Below are 24,647 nucleotides of genomic sequence, written 5' to 3' on the forward strand. Positions count from 1 at the left end.
TACCTTCAGACTCTGAGGTATTGTCAGCCAGACTGCTCCCAACGTCGCCCACTCCCATTCTGCTCTGGAGACAACGGGCAGCCTGTCATGATTCTGAGACAGTATCAACTCAAAACACTTGCCCACAGGAATAAGTCCTGAGGAACAAATGTGGCATAAGAGCTGGGCTACACTGCAGTGCCATCTTACAGCACACAGCAACAAAGAAAACCAGTTGGGGTGCCCCACAGCTCCCGGAGAATGCTCCAGGTCCAAAATAGAGCCAATATCACTGGGAGGTCCCATACGGGGTAGGTGCTACATCCGGCCTTCTCAGATGGAACCTGGATGACTGTGAGCCTGCAAGCCGGCACCAGGACATTCTTTCCAAACCGCGTGGCTGCATAAGCGGCCGCATGACATATACAAAGCGATCAATGAAAATTAAATCATGCAACGTTTTTCCCTGAAAATCAGACTTAACTCTTAAAAACCGCAACACCCAAAAGGAGAGAGAGAACAGAGGGCAATGCCCTGCCACAAAGGCAGGATGGGATGGGGGGTTGGGGGCTGGGAGGGAATCTCTGATCCGTGGTGGTGCTGAATGGGCACTGGTGGAGGGATGGGTATTCAAAATAAATAAATTAAATTAAAAATACCTTAAAAGAATGGCAAATAAAATTATAAAAATAAATCAATAAAAATCAACTTGTGATGATTAATTGCTATATATTTTTAACCTTTCTAAATCTAGTAGAGGACAGACATCTGCATCATTAGTGTGTGCCATATCCAGTGCAAATAATGGGATGTTTCTCCTGTCCTTTAAAGGAGCTTTTATAATTCTTCTTGCAAAACTAGCTTCAAGGCTATGAAGTCCCTAAGCTGTTGCCTGCTCATGATACTCTCTATAGTTCCTTCAATCAGAATGATAACCTGGACATATATTTTTCCATCTGATTTTAGCTATTGCAATTAAGCTGCTATAGAATTTGTGTACAGCACTTTATTCTAGTTATAAATTTTCATTTATCTTTTGGAAAAATGAGAAACTCAAAGAAATAATTCTCTACTATATGTTTCAGCACAATACGAAGGTAGCCAAAAATGACAAGTGGCACAGAGTCTCAGTGTGATGGAACATTGGGTAGTTGCATATCTTATAAGTGAAAAGTGAATAAACACTGCAATGTAAAACACAAAACTGAGAAGAGCCTGAGGCAGAGGTCATTTCCCATCTCTAGCAAAATTGTGATGCAAGAATGTGAACCCAACCAAGTCATATTTATCTATTTTGAATAAATTCCTAGTTTCTAGATATGTATATCAAATTTTCCTAGCTACATTTCTTTCATATATAATTGTGCATGCTCTGAAATATTACAGGAGCCAAAATAGTACTGTAATAAGACACAGGTTAATTTTCTTAACTATAGGTCATCATTTTGTTTTTATAATCTCATATGAAAAATTCTTTACTAACCTCATGAATCTCATGACTTCACTGAATTTATCTGGGTAGCATGCTATTTTGTCATTGCATTGTCTAATTTATTTTTTCTGCTCCCTTCCTGTGTTGGCCCAAATTTTGAATTCACATTTAGCCTAAGGTTAGGAAAATGTAATGCATTCACCAGTTATTAAAAGTGTTCATTCTTTTAGTACATATGGAGGAGGAGCTAGGTGTTGGTAACAGTCACTATCACTATCCTCCCATTGTTCATCATTTTGCTCGAGCGGTCCCAGTAACGTCTCCATTGGAGACTTTGTTGTTGCTGTGTTTGGCATATCGAATACATCACGGGTAGCTAGCCAGGCTCTGCACTAATCCACTATGGAATGGAAATGTTTTCCCTTCTTTGCACATTTCAGAGTGCCTAGTATAGAACACTGTTTGGCAGCTGAAGATGAGTTTGTTCCTGGTGTTCATCAGATTTCTCTCAACATAAGCTGTATTAATAATTATTGATTAACACCCCACATTTGTATATGAAATGATATCATACTTTAAGATCCTTGAATGCTGGTTCTTACTGAAGACACAGATATGCATGAATTTGTACAGGCAGGTCATTTGGAAATATAACAGCAGACGTCCCTGTAAACTATGCAGGGACCTTGTCAGCAGAGGTCCCATATACAGCCTCATTCTTTGAGCATTCTGGTCTCTGTGAACATGTGATTATTACTTGGGCAAATGGGTAAATGACATTCATCAGTAAAGATTCAATCTTTTATTTATTGATTTATTTATTTCTGTGAAAAATCACACCTGATAATGCTCAGGGCTTACTCCTGGTGATGGTCAGGGATTACTCCTGGCTCTACACTCAGGAATTACTCCTGTTGGTGCTCAGGGGACCATATGAGATGCTGGGAATCAAACTCGGGCAAGCCAGTGCAAGGCAAATGCCCTACCCATTGTGCTATCATTCCAGACCCGTAGTAAATATTCAATCTTAATTTCAAGTTTACAATAGGTAAAGTATGAACATAGAGAATCCGCACTGCACTGTAGCACTGTCCTCCTGTTCTTTATCAATTTGCTCCAGCAGGCACCAGTAACGTCTCCGTTGTGAGACTTGTTACTGTTTTTGACATATCGAGTATGCCCTGGGGAGCTTGTCAGGTTCTGGGCGGGATACTCTTGGTAGCTTGCCAGGCTCTCCAAGAGGGACGGAGGAGTTGAACCTGGGTCGGACGTGTGCAAGGCAAACGCACTACCCGCTGTGCTATCACTCTAGCCCAGAGAGCTTGCAAGTATGCCAAACTTTTATTTTTAATATGTTTATCTTTTAATATCAATGCATATTTCCAGATTGTGCTAGTGGAGAATTTAGAAAAGGTGTTTTTTACAAAATTTCAGTTTTATGTTTCAAATATGAAAGTGAGAGAGAAAATAAAACTATCACTTTGGATTTACCAGTAGCACACCCTTTGGTATAAACTAATGTTTGGAGTAAAGGGACAAACTAATAAGTTAAAGTGACTGTGAGTATTGAAAAAAGTTACATAGCTTCTTCCAAAGATAAGACCATTAGGATACTGTTGACTCTGTAAAATGATTTCTTTTGAAGAAATGCTATGATGCCAATGTTAGCATATACTTTTATTTTTGAATTGATACACTTCCTTCTCAGTCCATCATAAAAGAACAGCAAGTGATCAAGTCCCAGGATACAATCAGTGAACTTTGCTCCAGATTCTGTGATTGAATTTCTCATCTTTCATAACATTCTGAAGTTTATAAACCTCAAGAGAATATATTAAGGGCTTGATTTTTTATTTAATAAAAGGAACCTAAATAATACCCCTGTAAATGAGGGGGCATTGCTATTGTTGTTATTTTTATTTAAAAGCTGCTTTAAGTACATGTCCTGATCCTGATTTGCAAATGAATTAATCTTATAAAAAAGATTTGTTCTTTTCTTTTTATAACCTGGCCTTATGACAAGGTTGAGGAAGAACAAAATGTTGCCTAAGGCACTTACAAGCCAGACAAAGACTTTATTAAAAAGAAAAATACTCACAAATTTACTACAACCCATCTAGATCTTTTACCATGTTGTGTCAGAGGGACCTGTAATGAGAGATTTAAAAGCACAAAAGGCACAAAAACATGCTTTACGATGCAAAGAACAAATCTTTTAAAGACATAATTCCCCCCAAGCATACTTTGGAGAAGAAATCAGAAGTTTTGGAAAAATTGAATTTGTCTTTACCATGTCATGATATTCTTTTAATGTGAACTTGCACAATATATATTTAATTATTATGAAATATATTCATGACATCATAAAGACTTCCAAACAAAAGAAATATACTTGATGAGGTTTACATTAAAAATAATAACTGTAACATGATGTGGACGTTTAAATAATATTTACCTATATAATATTTAAAATATTTTATGTCATAATGGTTGCTTCTTCAAAAGAAGAATGTGAATAAAAGCTGTCATTTTGCTTGTGCAATTTATTAAAAAAATTACTTAGTTCAGTAAGAATAATAGCACAAATGTTCATTGTGACAATCAAACAAAGTTCTTATGGCCAAAATTCAACCTATAAGTCCAAATATTCTACTTTATTCTTGTTTGTTTGGGGGCTATTTGACATTATTCTGAGGCTAATACGGGGTTGGTGCTCACAGCTTCTTCCTGCCAATTTTCTGGGGAACATATGGAGCCAGGGTTCAAAGCTGGGCCTCCCACAAATAAGGCATACATTCATGGCCTCTGGGTTATCTTCTTAACCCTCAATTTACTCTATAATACTGAAAATTTTTAAAAGCAATGGAAGTATAAAAAATAGTAACTGAGGGATAAACAGAAATGATTCTCGTGAAGGTGGCTAGAAGTCATAAGGAATGCTACATTGCCAGTAGAAGGCATTGAATTGTTACTGTGAAAATTCATTCATTCTGTAAGAGACTATATTTTACTTGATCTCCTGGCATTATATGTTAATTACTTTATTATACTACATATGTGCTTATATGTATTATACTACATATGTCCATTGTGGTTTTTGCCAATATCTAAATTTGAAAAACTATTAGTTAAATACTTATTATATTAATTCTTCAAAGGAAAAATGTATAATCAATATAACTTGGGGCCAGAAAAGTAGAGCAGGTAAGGCACTAATTTTGCAGGCATCAAACAAATTTAATCCCCAGCTCCTTATATAGTTCCCAAGATCCACAAAAATGAATCCTGAGTATCTCAGAATGAGCGGTAAGTCCTGAGCTCATCCAGGTATGGCCCAAGAAGAAATAGTACTAATTAATATTATTTGATTTAACACATAGATACTATCAATGTAGTTACACTAATACCTCGTGGATATAAAAACAGTCTAATTTCTGCTAAGAACTGTCTAGGAAGAGCATCCCATAAAATCTTGTAAGAAAAATTTAAAAAATAAAAATTGTAAAAAAAAACAGAAAAAAATTATTATTTATTTTCTAAAGCTATTGGCTGCTGACGTTTTAGAATGAAAAAATTTGGTCACATTGTGAGATTTAAATGTGTATAGAGGCTGAAAAAAAATAACCACTGTTACCTGATAAAATACAGTAAAAATATGGGAAGAAGAGCTCAATTAAGGTGAACAATGTGTTGAGTTCTTCAACTTCACCAACTACAAAACCAAGACGACTGCCCTCCGACATCATGATGGATCTAGCACATCTTACAGAAGGGCAATGGAGAAGATTATTCATGACTTCTACTCAGATCTCTTTAATAGCCACGTCCACTTGCCCACATACCACATACCACATGATGAATATGTCGTTCCCAATGTTCTCCCTTCCGAAATCCAACATGCCATCTCGTTGGTAAAGAAACAAAGAGCACCTGGCCCAGACAAGATCAGACCTGAACACCTGAAGAACTTACCATCAGTACTCATCAATACACTGGCTCGGCTCTTCACACGCTACCTGTTTGAATGCAAGGTTCCATCCCAATGGAAAACCAGCAGGACTGTACTACTATACAAGAAAGGAGACATCCACGACATTGGCAAGTATCGCCCAATCTACCTATTGTCTGTCATCTACAAACTATTCACTCGAGTCATCCTGAATAGGATTAGCAGAACACTAGATGAAGGACAACCATGTGAACAAGTTGGTTTCCGAAAAGGATTCAGTACCATCGACCATATCCACATGATTACTAAGCTCATTGAGGTTTCTCGGGAGTTCAAGATGCCGCTCTGTCTAACGTTCATTGATTTAAAGAAGGCCTTTGATTCTGTTGAGACGGAAGCGGTCATGGAAGCCCTAGCCAATCAGGGCGTACAAACTCAATACATCAGGATCCTTCGTGAGCTCTATTGCAGATTCATTACCAAGATCTCACCATTCTACAAAGAAATAATCATCCATATCAAGAGAGGGGTTCGGCAGGGTGATACCATTTCACCAAAACTCTTCAGTGCCACCCTCGAGAACATCATGCGAGGACTGGAATGGGAAAGCATGGGAGTGAAGATAGATAGTCAGCAACTACACCACCTCCGCCTGGCTGATGACATCGTTCTAATAACACCAAACATCAGCCAAGCAGAACAAATGCTGAACGACTTTGACCGTGAATGTGGAAAGGTCGGACTACAGCTGAATCTTACGAAGACAATGTTTATGAGAAACAGCCTTGTTCCTGATGCTCCATTCGCTCTCAACGGAACCACAATCTCCGAATGCAACAGTTATATATACCTAGGTCGAGAAATCAACGTGATGAATGACCTGGCACCTAAGTTGCGCAGGAGGAAGAGAATGGCTTGGAATGCCTTCAAGAGCATTGAAGAAATAACTAAAAGGACAAAGAACCTCCAGCTACGAGCACATCTCTTTGATTCCACTGTTCTTCCTGCATTAGCATATGCCTCAGAGACCTGGACCCTACGAAAACGGGATGAGAACGCTATTCGGGTCTCTCAAAGAGGAATCGAAAGAACTATGCTTGGAATATCACGATTCACTCAAATGAGAGATAGAATCTGGAGTTCTGATCTTCGTCAACGCTCAAGAATCAGGGACGCTGTCTCATTTGCCAAGACATCAAAAATCAGATGGGCTGGACATGTAATGAGGTTTACAGACAACCGCTGGACTAGAGACATTACTGATTGGATTCCACGGGACATCAAAAGATCACGTGGACGCCCACCTACAAGATGGTCAGACTTCTTCGTCAAGACCCTGAATGATCGGTTTGAGGCTCTGCATGTTCCTAGAATGAACAGATACCATTGGGCTACGCTAGCATGCAACCGGGATGAATGGAGACATTACTGGCTCCCACTCGAATAAATCGATGAATAATGGGGATTAAGTGATTAAGTGATTAAATGTGTTGAGTTACTAAGTGCAGTGGTAAGAGTAGGGAGACCCTGGAATCTCCAAATAGACACCCTACTGCAAGCTTTCCCTCAGTGAAATCTGTTAAGTACTCACTGGAAATTCCAGAAGAGAACTGAAAATGTCTCTCAAGGTGCAGATTGGGAAAAGAGATATCATAGTCCATATTAAAGGAAATCAAAGTCGGCTTGATCCTTCTCCCCATCTTCCCATGAAACAAAGCCCTTAAACTGTGGGAAGAAGGGCACTAACACAAAAATATTGGGCATATATATAAGCTCACTGAAATTAGGGCATAGTAACAGGAAGAGACCCCATTGGGTGGGAGATTCTACAAATTCCATGCTGAACTCAGAGAGTCACAGCATTAGGGAAGAGTATGATATTAAAAGGACAAAATGTGTAGTATTGAGCTTTTTTTTTTCCTTTTTGGTTCACACCTGGTGATGTACAGTGGTTACTCTTGGCTCTGCACTCAGGAATGACTCCTGGAGTGCTCAGGGGACCATAAGGAATGCTGGGAATTAAACCCAGGTCGGCCACGTGCAAGGCAAATGCCTGATCTGCTGTGCTATTGCTCCAGCCCCCTTAGACATTCTTAAAGGCTATCTCCTTCAGGGAACCACCTTAGTGTCTCCCACTCAGGAATGACCACTCATTCCTTAGAGGATCTTCTTATGAATTTTACTTCATTATCTCTTCATTATTATGCTATGACTCCAGCCCTTAATTTGTGCTTTACCGGAATATAGTATGGTCTCTTATATTTTATTGCTAAACCAACATGTTTCATATAGCAAGAATTCTTAAGAGATAGACCCTCTACTCTGAAAGGAAAACAGTCTATCTTAGTAGAGTTTTATTTAATATTTGATATCTGTAACAGGGATCAGGGCTAGCACTGTGACCAGGGATATATGCACTCCAGTTTGATACGAGCACTCCACAGTTCCCTAGAAAGTTGGAGTCCAGCCTTGGGGATCCCCGCAAACACTAGTACATATGGCACTGCTGGTCTCTGAGCTTTGTATACATGCATATATATGTATACATATGTATATATATGTACATACATATACACATAATTATGAGATTCTTTGAGCTTTGAGTCTAGACGTGCATACATATATGTGTCTAGACTCAAAGCTCATATAAGTACATACATATATGAACTTTGAGTACACACATATATACAGATATATATGTATGTACTTCTAGATTCAAAGCCTATAGAATCTCATGTAAAATTTTCCATTTCTATTTGCAGAGCAAAGGGTTATTTGTAGAATACATCTTTTATATGTTCAGATTTAGAAGACGGTACAGAAAGAGACTAGGGCTGAACACATGTGTGCTGTTGACAGGCGATGGATTCCACACCATCCTCTTCCAGGTGGCCATATCTTCTCTAAAGCTATAATGGTGAGTCAAGTAACCTGCTTAGAAAACCTTACAATCTCCTAACCACAGCCACCTGGCTTATAATTATAGACTTTATTATAAATAGATATAAGCTTTGAGTGATTAGTTATTGTGTACAACGTATTCAACCGTGGACCACCTGATTTTCGCATACTGCTGTACCTTCTCCTTCCTTTGATACAGCCTGTCTATTAATAGAAAAACACCTGTTTCTTGATAGTCTTCCAAGCTACATACATTTCTATAGAAACAGCTGGGATAAAGGTCCTTGTGAAGGACAACTGCATCCAATTCTTAACCATCACAAAGTTTTCTCCTGTAGCTGCTGATGGAAGCAGCTAAGTCAGTCTCGTATCACTCTCACACAAGCTACAACAATCACAGTGAAGCTAGGTTAGTCTCTTCCTACAGGGGGAGGATTTAGAGAATCCTGCAGCATTAAGCCTTGGATTTCTATTAGATCCTAGAAACAAACATAAGTGCATGTTTGAAACACAGGTGAATAACATAGAAGGAAAGCCATAAGTTAGGGTCCAAGCTTTTACTTTCTCTCCCTCATAGTCCCTAGGATCTGTGTAGGTCTTTCGATACAGATATGGGATAAGTAGCCCCAAGATAAACTCGAATCAGCTAAAAATGAATGATGATAGGAAATGAAAGTGAGAATGACAGTTTGTGGTTATTTGATTACTTAAATGCAATGAATAGTGGCCACAAAGTTTCCTGTCAACAAGTGCCTGCATAGAAAAATAAGAAAGAAATCAAAACAGTAACTGACATTTCTGAGAAGCCCAGGGTTTCACACTTAGCAAAACCATCTGTTCCTACTCTTAATAGGAACTACCACTCATCCTGCAAGGAATTATCAGGATAAAGTTGATGTGGGTAGATGAAATAATAGCTTTGAATTTAGACTTCCAAACTAAGGTTGATCAGATGATGGAAGACTCAACAAAAAAGCTATATAGTCGTATCTGAAGCAACCTATCTAGAAATAATGTAGATATAGAATAGAATATTGACCCCAATGCAATTCCCATTAGTAATAGAATTATGTGACCTTAATTCACTTCATTCACTTCATTGTGTACCTGATTTTGCCTAGTGTAAAAATAGTACATGTTCTTTTTTGTCCTAAGCTAGAACTCTGCTAGATATGAGTACAATAACAACAACGACAAAAAACTGCTATGTTAGAGAAGTTGAAAATTAATATCCTGACTTATGCAAGTATATTATCCAGGAAAAGAGAAAGAAAATACCACAAGCATTGATTGAGCAGGCTTTCTTAGCCAAATGAAAAAAATTGAATCCCACTATACTTCCTTCTCATCTTTCTCTGGAAAGTCCTCCCTTTGCAAAGCAGAGTTCTTGACATTTTCTTCTTTAGAAATGGATCCATATTTTCTCTAAACTTGTCTATGTCTGATTTTCACTGCCACACAAACCTCAGATCAAAACATATCTTCCCCTTCTCTGATAGACTGCTCTGCCAATTGCTTTCATTCAAAAAGTTCCTTTCCTCCTATAAAAAAGTGAAGTAGTGCTACATGCTTCAGACTTTCTCTTTGAAATTCTTCTTTCTTTTTTATATCCTCAAAACATAAAATGCTTGAGAAAATATGGGTATAATTAACAACTGACAAAAATATCTGGGCTTGAACTGAGTTGGGAAATCATAGAGTTAATTACTTATTTTCTCATGTATTTACCATTTATTCTCTTTTCCCAGGAATGTTGAAATACACAAAGCTCAAATTTAATAAGGCCCTGTACTGTTTTTAAGAATATTTACAACATGCAAAGAATAAGTCAATGCATTGTTTCTATTTAAATTTGTTTTCAGTCATCTGCACTATCACATAATATGCTATCCTTAAATATTTTCTAATAAAAGATACATATTTCTCAGCCATGAGAGAGAATAAAGTCTTCAGCAATTTGAATTTACTAGTACTGGGAGGTGACCAAACATTTATATGTATCCAATCCATTCTACTGATTTGGTTCCAGTATTAGGATGGACTGCCTAGGTCAGATCAGAGATCTTTGTTATATATACATTCTTGAGAATTACCAGGAGAACCAAATGGTCTGTAGGGATGATAGTAACTTTTTTCAAAGGACTAGAGTTAACTGAAAGATTCCTGAACACATTTTTTTCTTTCTTAAAAATAACCATAGATTTTAAAGTTTAATTGATATTCCAGATATGTCTTGCATTTTAAAAGGACCATTTGGAGAACCCAGAGACTAAACTATAAGCAAATCATCTTCACTTGTATAAGAATGACTGTATAATCCATTTCTATTAGTCATCTTCACAGGTCTCATCACTTAAGGCAAAATCTTAATTTAATAGTAATATACTCATTGATATATTAAGATGTGACAAGGCAGTGTTGAAATCTCCAACTACTATTTTGTTCCTACCAATGCTCTCCTTGAAATCTTTTAGCAGTTGTGTCTTGAAACTTGCCTATAAATGGATAGGTTTGGAGAGTATTATGCTGAGTGAAGTAACTCAGAAGGAGAGGGAAAAATAGAGAAGACTATTCATTTGTGAGATATATTGAACGAACTTTTGAAATAGTGATTTAATGGTCATCATGAAAATTTAAGTTCCAAAATCAGTACTACTCAAATTTTTGTTTATGTTTGAAAATTCAAACAGACAATAACCCAAACTCTTGCCTAACTTTATACTTCATGGCACCCAAGAGTAAGTCGTATAAACTCATGCTTCTCAAGTACAAAAATCCATTTATAGAGTTTTACTGAAGATGGAACAGCTGAAGATTGATTTATTTGTGAGTTTAGGCATCAGCAGCGGAAGTTTGTCGAAAATTTTGTTAAGTATTAAAATTTATGGGCATCTAAAATATTAGGAAATGGTTAAGATCATCAAATCGCAGGGTAGAGCATTGTTCGTGTAGAATACAAGGGGTATCCTTTCTATTCATTCTGCAGATAGTTTTGCAGTTGTGAATACAAAACAAACAAACCATAAATGAATACTCTTTTCTCAGAATTGTGTTTAAAAATAATCAGTGTAATGTTACTTGTATTATCTAGTTTCTTCAGATGATTAACAGATTTTAAATAAGTATTTCCACATATTGATTGATTGCTGGAGGATCTATTGACCATAGAACTTATTTTAAAAAATGAACAGATGACAATTTTATTTTATATAGAAAAAGTCTTAAAAGGTGTTCAAAATTTGCTAGACTGTTAGCTATTAACTGAAGTCTACATTGTTTTCCTTTATTTAAATTTTTAAGATTATATGATTCATACAACAATTTTCTGAATGTGCTCACTTTCATGATTGGATTAGTAATTTGTTTTTATTATGGAGACTATGGTATGATGTTTTATCTTAATTAGTATTTTTATGCTTATAATTTAAAATATGCATATAGCCAGTTTTTATGCTGTTTTCCTTTCTCATATAAGTAAGGGTAAGTATTTTCTTTCAAAGATAAAATTTATATTCAAATTAAAAGTAATTACAGAAGGGTTTTAAAAAACAGAGCAATTGGCAGTTGTTTGAATGGACATCTTTGGAGTAATAAAATGAAGATTAAATAGCCTCTGAGTTTATGGTACTGTTCATATTTATTTTAGAAGAAAATAACTAATTTTATAAATTATATATGTTTTCAAATAGGAAAGAGATATTTACCTTTAATCTTCAAGGTGCCATTCATTTTTAAGGAAAAAAAGTATAGTTAGAGCTCCTTTATCTAGTTTATCTGAGTCACACAAGCAGATTAGTACAGAAGATACAATTTTCTATAGTAACCCGATAATAAATACTTTATTTTTGCTAGATACAAGACAAATGCCACAATAAAATAAATACAATAAAATAGAGCCATGGTGTACCAGGAGTTCAAATTCTGATGGGCAGATTGTGCTGAGGTTCAATGATTAAGAAAATCAACGAAATTGAACTAGTGTTCTATTTTCTACTTATCACAGTTGTCAAGAAGCATTATGATAGCTTCTGAGGGATTTGTTTAAAAGAACACAATAATTCACTTATATTCACAATATTCACCAAAATTATAAAATACAAAGTCCACATTTTATCATTAAACAAGAAAGGAAAGTGCTTAATTGATAATCGACAGCCTTCAATCTGGGCTGGAGCGATAGTACAACAGGTAGGGCATTTGCCTTACACGCAGGCAACATGGCCGACCCGAGTTCGATTCCTCCACACCTTTTGGAGAGCCGGCAAGCTACCGAGAGTATCTTGCCCTCATGGCAGAGCCTGGCAAGCTCCCCATGACGTATTCGATATGCCAAACACAGTAACAACAAAGTCTCCAATGGAGACGTTACTGGACCCGCTTGAGCAAATCGAAGATCAACGGGAGGGCCTTTACTTTACTTTACTTTACAAAGTCAAAAAATCATTTAAGAGGGAGAGTAGGCAAGACCATCCCCAATGATGTTAATCCTGCCAGTGCCATTCTGAAGCTTCAGTACTGATTTCATTTTTTCTTATATGATATTGGCATTTCATTTCTTTATATACCACAGCTTCTATTACCATTCATATTTAATTTAACATTTGGGATGTTTTCATTTCCTGGTTACTGTACTAAATTCTACAATGTGCATAGTTAACATACATAAGATTTTGGATAGTCACTGTGTTTGCAAAAGGCAAGGAGGTAGATAACAAGGAGTGCAATTACCCAGTCATATGGAGCCTGCAGTCTTACTTTTTGTGAGATGTCTTTATACTATTTTCCAAGAGACTGAACCATATGACATCCTCATCAGTCGTTCACTTTCACCACATCCCTTTCTTCACTAGTTGTTTCCAGTCTTTTGGATATATCTTAGTTTTACTGATGAGAGATGCTTGTCATATTGATTTGCAGTCACTGTTAATAAAAGGTAATGGGAGAAAAATATTTTTGTATCATATATAAGATAAAGGGTTAATAGCAAACGTGATTAAAACACTCACAAAGGTAAATGATAACAGCACAACAAAATACAACTCTATCAAAACTTAGGAGATGAAATGAACATGTACTTACCTGAAGAGGACATGACCAGCCAGTAAGTAAATTGATATGTGCTTATCATATCTTATAATTAGCATTTATAGATTCTATAATATACAATGAGTGTCATGGTCCTATATCTAGCTTTATGATCCTAGTTTCTAACAAAAGTAAAATAAAATTAGTAAAATATCTTTAAATATTCTAAAATTAATATTAAATATTGTCCATATACTTAAACATATAAGATTGAATATATATAAAGTAATATATGTATTACTTATATAAATATAAACTACTAGCACTGTTGCACTGTTCTCCCATTGTTCATAGATTTGCTTGAGCAGGTCCAGTAATGTCTCCATAGTAAGACTAGTTGTTACTGTGTTTGGCATATTGAATACGTCATGGGTTGCTTGCCTGGCTTTGCCATGCGGGCGAAATACTCTTCGGTAGCTTGCAGGGCTCTCCAAGAGGGGTGGAGGAAACAAATCCGGCTTGGCCAGGACAGCAGCTTAAGTTGTAAGTGTAAATATATATTTACAACTAATAATATTTAATAATTTTTCTATTTCCGCACAAGGACTTAAGGCAGAGCCTGGTAGCTTGCAGCAGAAAAGTGAATGGATTACGTGTTGATCCATGGTACCATGCCTCACTGGAGGGAAGGGGTGTCGCTCCCTTCCACCTCTTTCCCTCTGAACAGCAAGATGAAAGCCGTCTCAGAGCTTTTTGGAATGCCAGGTATGAGCCGTTGGTGACAGGGCAACTGCAACCTCATGGGAAGGGGGGAGTTTCCAGCTCGTCCTTCAGGCCCTACCGAGGTCACGAGTTGCCCCCAACAAGCGGCTCTCTGCAAGGCCAGGGCTCCATAGCCACAGTAACCAATCTTGTAACTATCTGGCTCTTGGCAGAAATCCCTCCAGAGTTAATAAGTAAAATATCAGAAATCCAAAATCAAGCAGCTACAATAGTGGCTGCGCGACATCATATGGTTCTCATAACCAGCTATAGAAAACAAATTATTTCACAATGCCTTTTCAGCAGTTCTGATTGTTGGGTGAAAACTCTAAACAATAATGGTGCATCTTTTGTCGAAATAATGAAGGTAATCAAAGTAGATAGAGAGTTAAGTAGAATTCATCTTCCTCACAGGCATTGGGAGGTATGGGAGGGGGGTATATTGGGGTTCTTGGTGGTGAAAAATAAGTACTGGTGAAGGGAAAGGTGTATGATCATTGCATGACCAAGACAAACCTGAAAGCTTTGTAACTTTTCCCACAGTGATTCAATAAACAAATAGAAAAAAATAATAATTTTTCTATTTCTTTCACGAGGTGCATAGTCATATAAGAAATTGGATAAAAGACTTTTAAGAGACATTTGCCTGTCAATCTCTTATGAGTTAAATATTTTTTTAAAAATAAAAATAATATTTAGAAAATCATAAAGGCACCTCATTTTTCTTTATTCGTCATCCTTTTCTTTGAAGATAAACATATTTTCTGACAGCTGATGAGTTGAAAGTCATATTAAGCCTCATAAATTTTTTTTTCAGCTTTAAGGCTCTTGCCAATTTTCCCCAATACAAGGGTAAGATTTTTTCTTCTACTAGTCCTATAATTACCTTAGTTTCCACAATTTCATCAGAGATACAGATATATACATGAACCTGCAATATTAAAACAAGTTTTCTAGATGAGTTTCAAAACTCCTCTTTGAACCACCAATACCAACAGAGGAAGAGGAATTGTAGAACAGAGTAGATGGAGTAGTTTCTTGGACTGGAATATTAATTTTTATTAAGATTGAAAAGCAGTTGAAAAATTGTCAAAAAGAAAGAGCAGTTGTTTCTATATTATGAATATTAGACATGTTTATAACTTTAGTTTTCTAAAATTGTTATATTTTACATGATGATCTTTCAATACCTGTATTGTAAAACATAAAAACATAATAATGTCCAAAAGGGGGGTGATAGAGAGAAAGAGAGAGAGAGAGAGAGAGAGAGAGAGAGAGAGGGAGAAAGTGCCTGCCACCATTGAAGAGTGTGTATGGGGTTGGGGGGTGGTTGAGTAGGGAAAAAGGGAACATTGGTGATGGAAAATTTACACTGGTGAAGGGACAGGTGTTTGAATATTGTATAACTGAAAACCAATCATGAACAACTTTATAACTTTGAAAAAATAAAGTAAAAAAAGAGAAAAAGTATATATTTATTAGTAATTTTAAACAAATTATTAAATGATATTATTTACATTTAATTATTTAACTTATGACAATTTCCTTAGTGCCTCTACTTTCTTTAATGCTTTGACATTTATGATGATAACAGACCACATAGACCAAAACTATATCAGTGATAAGGTATATGTACATTCATGATTCGAGTATGAACTTAATTTTTATGAAATATTTTTCTTTACTTTGTAATTAAACAGATAGTAAAGCCTCCCTTTCGCCCTTAACACTACAATATTGGTATTTTAATAGCAATTTTACTTGATTAGTCTTAAACTGAACTGCATGATGAGAAGAAAGATTTAATAAGAATAAAACCCCAAAGATAACATTATAAAGGCTTTCCACAGTTAACAGACAAATAGAGAACAAGAAAAAAAAGAGGACAAGCATGAAGAAAATGTTCTCTTTCCCAACAGCTCTTTTGAAAATTACTTAGAGACTTAGAGACTCTTGACTTTAATTAAGTGCTCATTAAATTGACAAACTTTTTAAAAAAGTGATACTGCTTGCCATGTGGGTTTTCATATGCTCTCCTGGCTTTGCCTCTAAATTACTTGAGAACTCTCTCAGAATACGAGTTTATGCAAGGGAAATTACTTATAACCCTTGCAAGAATCCAGATAGATGTTTCATGTCCTGTAGTTACTGCTTTATTATTTTTACACGGTTTTCTAATACTAAGTGAAATTTCTTAACTCCTCTATGCAAAGTGAAAGCCTTCCTAAATGGGTCTTAATTCCTCTGGTACCAATGAGGAAACAACTTATAAACTTTTAAATCTTTAGAGTCAGATGTCAACTCAGCCCTCATGGAATAGGCACCTTCCTGAAGGCTATGGCTAGGCACCCCCCCACCCCCGCCAAAAAAAAAAAGAAAACTAAACAGTTTTCCTACTAGCTCAACAGAATGGAAAATATATATTACATGAATTTTTAATATTTTACTGTAAAATAATTTTGATGGATTAGTTACAGTTTCACCTTAGTATCAAGTTACTAAGAAAAAATGAACACTGAACTGGTAATAGAAGAATAAGGTCATCTGACACCGACGTTTAATCTGCACAAAAATAACCTGCGGAAGATAATATTACCTTTAAATTAACTACTGTATTTTTGTTAAGAGATAATTTTAATATAAGCCTGATAATCATTTTGTTAATAAATTTAAAATATTTGTAAGTGGATAGTTTCAGAAAATTCATGTAAAAATTTACAAATATCAGAACACAATTAGTTTATTTATTTATCTTAGTTTTGGGGCCATGTCTGGCAATGTTCAGAGCCTGCTCCTGGTTTGTCCTCAAGGGTCATTCCTTATGGGGTTCATGGTACAATAAATGATTGTGGAACCAAACCTGAGTTAGCAGGTACAAGGCAAGTACCCTATCCACTGTACTATTGCTCTGTCCACAGATTTTTTTTAAATAATGCTATGATGCAGAACAAAATTTCATTATAAATTGGTGGGGATTTCCAAACAGTTGCTAAGGAGACCCAAGGTTATTCCTGGTGATATTCAGTGAACCAGGGTGCTGTCCGGGTTCTGAAATTCTGGGGTTATCAGGTCATCTAAGTAGTGTTTTCTAGTATCTCCAGTGCCACTCTTAGGGGTAATTCATTTTGACTTTCTGTCAAACTCCTATACTATCACTTCAACTCATACTGTCTTGTATTTTAATTTATTAGTCATAATACCAAACAAGACAGTTACAATATGTCATCTAAATATGTTTTTCAGCAATTATGCAGCTATGTGTAGTTATGCGATTAACTTAAAATTGCTTTAATTGTGTAAGTCACACATTAATTGTAAAATGATTTAAATGTCTTTATGAATAATTAAAATTTATTTTATATTATATTTTAATCTTTAATAAAGCATATTGTTCTAAAATGTACATTTAATTTCAAAATTAATTTGTCTAATACATCCCAAATTGAGAATATAATATCATGAGTTTAATCATTTGAACATAGGTAGCTATGGGACAAAAAAAATTTGAGCATCTGTAGATTAGTACAGCACTCTTCAGTCTTTTATATACATGGACAGACGACTGTCCTGCTGGACCAGAACTTATAACAAAGAAAGAAGACCAGTGTTTTTCTGTCTTTATACATTTGCGGGCCAGCAGTTCTGGCTGAGACCACTGGGTTAGGAGATAAAATTGATTTATTTTTTTCAGAATTTTGTTTGGTTTATTTTCTTCGTTTTTAAAAATGCAATACAGGTCAGTTGATTTTGTTTATTTTTATTTTCTCAGTCCATATTCTTTATTTTATTTATCTGAAAGATCATTGATGATTTAGTGAAAAACAATTGAGATATTCTAGAGATATGTTCAGCAAACTAGCACCAGTTGCCTAATTTATCCCAATTCCAGATCAAAAGTATTGAAATTAAATCCCCAGAAATTCATGAATCCAGTTACTAGATCAGATTAGATGTTCATGATGAAGAATTTCTTTGAATGTTCTCTCTTCCCAATAATCGGTTTTCCTTTGCGATAACTTAGCATTGTATTGGCCCAGATATAATTTGGGGGGGGGGGTGAGGTTTACAGTGCTTTCTATGGAGGGAAATTTTCAAAACATAACAGATGACATGTCTTTTTTTCTTTAGCTCTCTCTGTTGCACTGTCTTCCTGTTGTTCATCAATTTGCTCGAGCAGGCCTAGTAACGTCTCCATTGTGAGACTTGTTACTGTGTTTGGCATATCGAATACATCACGGGTAGCTTGCCAGGATTTGCTGGGCTAGATACTCTTGGTAGCTTGCTGGGCACTCCGAGAGGGGTGGAGGAATTGCACCCAGCTCACAGGGTAGGCCGCACCAAGGTAAATGCCCCGCGGCTGTGCTATGGCTCCAGCTGTCTTTTATCTACTTCACAATATAAATAATATCACATAAAGAAGTACATAAGCTATAAAATGAGTTTCTGACTCTTCCAATAATATTCCTGTATCATGCAGGACCAAGATACTATTTTCAAAGATAAAAAAATTCCTTACTCACAATCTGTTTAGTTGATTGTTGACAATTCAATTAGTGGTGCCTAAGGTCCTTATGATTTAAAGTTGTAAAACTTTCATTTTGCCTATATGTGGCATGCATTTATATATTCCTATGCAAAGCTATCAAGATCCCATAAACTGAAAAAATATTTCAACAAAATGTGAAGCCATCAAATGGTGTGTTTTTTCTACAACAAATTCACAGTGGTTGGAAGAGTTTGTTCAAATTTATTTTCTACATGCTTTTACTCATACTTGGATACCAAATAATTAATTTGGATTTTTTTATTTTGTTTTGTTTCCTGGTTCATATCCAGTGATGATGAGGGCTTATTCATGGATCTGCCTCAGGTAGCACTCCAGGCAGAGCTCCCTGAGTGGGTGTTGGAATTGCCTGGAATCTAACCATGGTAGGCCCTGCAAGACAAATACAGTTTACTATATTATCTCTCAAGCCTCTGACTTGGCTTTTAATTTACAGAAATTAGAAGTTAATTATCCTCTAGTTGCCAGGAATATTTCAATGTCTCATAGAGCTATGAAGATGGGGCAAATAGAAAGTCAGATCAAATATTGCACAACCCACTGTATTCAACGCTTCAGCTTCACCACAGTCTGATGTAAATGCCAAGTCTTTGTGTGTATCCTTGCTTTAGGCACAAACTGATAAAAAAAATTAGATGAGATTTCCATATTGACAGCAACCACTGGAGGGAATGGGGTAGAAGGTGGGTAATAGCTTATACTAACATGCCTGGTAAACCAAAAAAAGACCCGTTTTCCATAATTCGCTGAAACTTCAAATAGCAACTTAATTTTCTTTCAGTTTTCAGTTTGAGATGCACGGCAGGGATCTCCTCCCCAAGCAAAAGGCAATATGAGGTGAGAAGAAGAGCATGCTGCCAGCACAGGTATAGGCCTGCATAATGGAGCCGTGGCACTCAGGAAGAGGCTTTTCATTTTAACAACTGTGAGAGTGAGGAAGGAAGCATAATGAAGATGGTATAATTGAAGTGGGAGAAGGAAACATTATCCGTGCATCAGAAAGAGATGTTGAGTTTATTTAATGTGGACTTCCTTGTTTGATCACGCATTAAAACTAGCTGAGAGGCCAAGAAACTTACAGAGGTTAGCACCTAAGCCATGACAAAACCTCAGAGAGTTTGCATGTGAATTGTGTGCTTGTGTTGTTAATTACAGGAAATCAAATCACACTTTTTGTTTTCTCATTTTGATATATGCACATGGACTTTTGGAAATAGCTGCTCCTGACATGGTTTTAAAGTTATTCATGTCAGGAGAAGATCATGAATATTCTTGTAATTGAAACTTACAAAATAATATTACATTTTAAAGATTTTTTAAATTATTAGTGAAGAAGTGAAAGTTAAACATCTATGCTATTTTTTTTTATCAGAATTAGAGGGAATTTTCAATTTCTAACCAGTGGGTTTACTGACCCTATAAAACCTCCAACAGTTCTTTGGTAAAACAACTAAAACAATAAAAAGCATTGGGGATTATTCTCATGTTAGAGAACTCCTGAGGCAAGTTTAACAGGAATAAACAAAATATCTCTAAAGTAAAATCATATTTGTGTTTTTACCTACAGGAGCCTCATGCAGAACCCATTGAGAATATGAAAGTCATTGGTCATTTTAGTTCAATTCTTATGTCTTTGACTTTATTGATCAGCATCACCCCTGAGTAGTTTACTATGAAATTGAGTCTTTGCTTGATTCAATAAACCCCAAGTTTCATAACCCCTCCTACTTTTTTAAAGAAAGGTGAGCAAAATACTATTAAAGGAAGTTGTTTTTGTTTTTTCATTGCCTTGAGAGATTCTTCAGCCATTGCTTTTAAGGTGTATCGGTGCCTTTGAAATGGATCTTATTCTGGTTTAGCCATAGGCAAGGGAAAACTTAAAACCATTTGCTTAGCTCTAAAAATCAATGAAGAAAACAATAAGGTACTCATGTTGGTACCAGTAAGAAAATACTACTTTATTTTGAAACACAAAGTTATAAACTAATATTAATTTTTCAAAAGCTGCAGATGCACAATAACAGAATGCCTGTCCATCTATGCATCTGACACTGCCTCTGTTTGCATTAATTTATTTGTTTACTCATTCATTTAGCTTTTGAGCTTAAAACTCCGTGTAAAGTATCCAAAAATGTGTTCTTCATTTCTGATGAAATCCCATCATCTTGATATTTTATGATTCAGTACATCTTTGTTTTGGAGATCTCATGAGGTATAATTCCTGAGGATTGAGGAGGGTACTTTTAGTTACAACTCAAATTAAAGAGCTGTGGTTTTTATTTTAAATTATAGAATTAATTAATCAAATATCTAATTAAAATATTAAGCATGTGCACTCCTTTCTATCAGTGGGAGTTTCATAACCATATAGATTTTATAGAAAATAATCAGAATATTTAGTCAGAGTATTCTTTTCCAAATTATATTAATTAAAAATATCTAATAATTGTACCATTACTGGAATACTCACTGTGTAACAAAAAAAGTAATATATTTTACATATTTTTTACAATATTTCACAGTAACATCTTTAGGCCAGTAAAGAAATTATGCTTTTTATTCTAAATATTCACAAGTTTTCACATGTTGTACTTCATTATATATACATCATACATTGACTATAAATAATAAATTGTCTTTAACATAAAACTGCTCTCAATTATCGAATTTAATGGAAAAGGTATTAAGCCACAACTGGATATTAAATTTTTACTATAACCCTTCTTTGAGTTCTTAAATTATTATACATATAATAATTAATATATATGATAAATATATATGATAAATACATACATATATCAGAATCTCTAAACTCCATCTGTATAAACCACCTTAATAGTTGTCTAAAATATGGTATTTTTGTTCAAACTCTCAATCACTGCATCACTGTATCACTGTCATCCTGTTGAACATCTCTTTGCTTGAGCTGCCGCCAGTAATGTCTTCATTCATCCCAGCCCCAAGATTTTAGTAGCTTTTCCCTATTCGTCCTTCCTGATGCTGCTGTATTGGACACTCTTTCAGGGCCAGGGGAATGAGACCCATTATTGTTACTGTTTTTGGCATGTCAAATACATTCACGGGTAGCTTGCCAGGCTCTGCCGTGAGGTCAGAATATGAGCTTCTCAATAGTGGAAAAAACAAGCCAGCAAAGATACATGGAGACAAGCAAGTAAAATATGTTCAAGATAGATCAGGAACTTTAAGAGGATACAGGGGCTCTAACATAGCATTTTGCCCAAAAGCTAACTTCAGAACATATTCTCTTTCCCTCTTAATGCACTTCTCTCATTTATTTTTGCTTATTTCTTTACTGAGACCTTTCAGGTAAAGTTTCATTTGTTTCAGAATACTTTCCTGCTCTGTTGACATGTTGTCAATTTTTTTTTAAAAATTCTTATTAGATATTCTGTAACCTTTGTACCTAACCAATGCCTCTTCAAATTCAATGCTATTATCCCTTGTAAGTATCACATTACTTTCACCTGAAAACAAGCTACTATCTCATGGTGGGAATTACAATAACTTTTTCCCTCATATCTATCCATTGCAGTTACTGTCCACTACCTCTGAATCTTATTGCTATGCATTAAGAGTCACTAGAGGTTTAAATATATACTTAGCCAATAAAAGCCCTGTATGTTTCATCCCTTTCTATAATTATAATTTAAAATTTATAAAAAATATTGATTTATTCATTTAAAAAACACCAAACATATTTCACTCGATAAACCATTTTAGAGTGGCTATTTCATTAAACACAACAATCAAAAGTGTCCTTCTTTATGGGCAACTCATCCTGGATAAGACAAACTGTCTCAGTACAATGTTGCTCTGTCCAAAATTCCTGGTCATGATCAAAGCAAATGGACTGATTTTCTGCTAATTTTATTGCTTGATAACTAGCCCCTACCTGTGTCACTAGTGGTAATCATGCTCTTCTATAGGTAACAATCTCTGGCAAGGTCCTCCATTAGGGGAAGATAATTGTAGCAATGAACTTCATATGCTGATATACAGAAACCTGACTTAACTTCAATTTCAGACAACTCTAAAGTGGCACCAAGTTTTAAAAGTATCTATGGAGGGACTGAAACTTTAATTGCAACCAAACTGAGGACTAGCATCTCTCTCTGCCCGTCTCTGCCCCCTTTCACACAGACATATTTTCAAAAACTATTCTCTTTATTCACAACTACCATCTCACATTCTATTACTAGGCCACCTGATCTAGTATGTAAGATGAGATAGATAATGATCAAGCAGATAATATATTTTAACTTATAATATACAGGCACTATTTCCAACTATTCCAACTCTTTTCTTTATGGTGTGTGAATTCCAAAACTGTGGTCGCGTTGCAGGTGTTCAGTGGGTGAGAACCTCCTCCCAGGGCCAAGAGACAGTGACAGATGAACAAAGGAACAGGTAACCGAGGAACAGGGCACCACGCTGGTTGGTAATCAGTGACCATTAATTTTATTCTCATCCTTATCCTTGCAACTCCATTCTCCCTTTACCTTCCTTACTTCTCTTACAGATTGTTATTTCTCCCCTTCCCTCTTTCTCTTACAACTTCATTCTGCCTACATCTCTCTTACAGCCTAATTGTAAAGAAATCATTTAGGGTAGGGCTACACATAGGTGGGGTTGGGGTTGAACATTGTCATAATAACAAACAGATGTAATGTGCTTTCTTCAGGGGAAGTTCTTCTAGATTAACTCAGGAACAAAAATATCACCTGGGGATTCAGCACTCAAGATTACTAGGAAATCTGCTCAAGGGATCCGCTCTAGGGCATATTGGTTTCTCCTTTCCTTAGCTAGCAATCCATTTAAATACTCATAGTAAATTTACTTCTTTCTAATATTTCTAGTCATTTTGGATGAACACAGTAAGAGAAATATTAAGTTTAAAGAGTGGCTCTTCCTAGGGATATCTTGCAATATATCCCATACTACAGTCCTCAGGTTAGTTTATTTTTTTTAAACCGAGCAGGGTCCTTATTCAGTTATTTCTCTTTGGGTCATGACACAGTTTGTCCATGACCATGCTCTTAATTAATACTTCTTATATCACTTATCTTGTTCCTTTTTGATGTCAGGGTACTTTGCAGCTTGAAGTGGGTCCATCCAAGTCCCTCGCTGGAAACTTTCTTTGGGAGGTATTAGGAAGTAAGGGCAATTGAGGCTTAAGTCAGGTAAATATGATGTATGCCCAGGAATAAATATAATTTGGAGTCAATTAATTCACATGTTACCAAAAGCACAGCATGAACTCTCTTCCTCTGTGTATAAAACAAGGACATTGTTGAACCTTGCGAAGGGCACAATGGAAAGAGAAAAGCAATATAGGATTAGGAGTGCCTTATAAAATTGAGTGTGCCACAGGAACACTGTGGTGGGGGTAACTCAATAAACCTAAACTCTCTTCTGGAGGAGCAAGGACAGACCAATGTCATCCAACAATGGTGCATGAGATTACATTTTATTACCTTATTGATGTTATGTTAAATTTTATATCTTGCTTTAAGTAGTATGAACAATTTATAGAAGAGAAATGTTATTTTCAGAAAAATGTCTACAGGGTCCAATTGTAGAAGTTCTCATGGTGGTTCTTGAGAACTTTGGTATCACTGTCCTCTTGTTGTTCGGAGAGCCCGGCAAGCTACCGAGAGTACTTGATATGCCAAACACAGTAACAACAAAGTCTCCAATGGAGACGTTACTGGGCCCGCTCGAGCAAATCGACGATCAACGGGAGGGCCTTTACCTTTACCATTACCTTGTTGTTCATCAATTTGCTCGAGCGGACCCAGTAACATCTCCATTTTGAGATTTGTTGTTACTGTGTTTGGCATATCGGATACATCACAGGTAGCTTGCCAGGCTTTGCTGTGCGAGCGAGATACTCTCGATAGCTTGCTGGGCTCTCCAAGAGGGGTGGAGGAATTGAACCTGGCTCAGTCAAGCTGGCTGTGCACAAGGCAAATGCCCTACCGCTGTGCTATCACTACAGCCCAAGAACTTTGGTA

The sequence above is a fragment of the Sorex fumeus genome, unplaced genomic scaffold (genome assembly GCF_029834395.1).
Source record: "Sorex fumeus unplaced genomic scaffold, SorFum_2.1 ptg000035l, whole genome shotgun sequence".
In the NCBI taxonomy this organism is placed as follows: Eukaryota; Metazoa; Chordata; class Mammalia; order Eulipotyphla; family Soricidae; genus Sorex; species Sorex fumeus.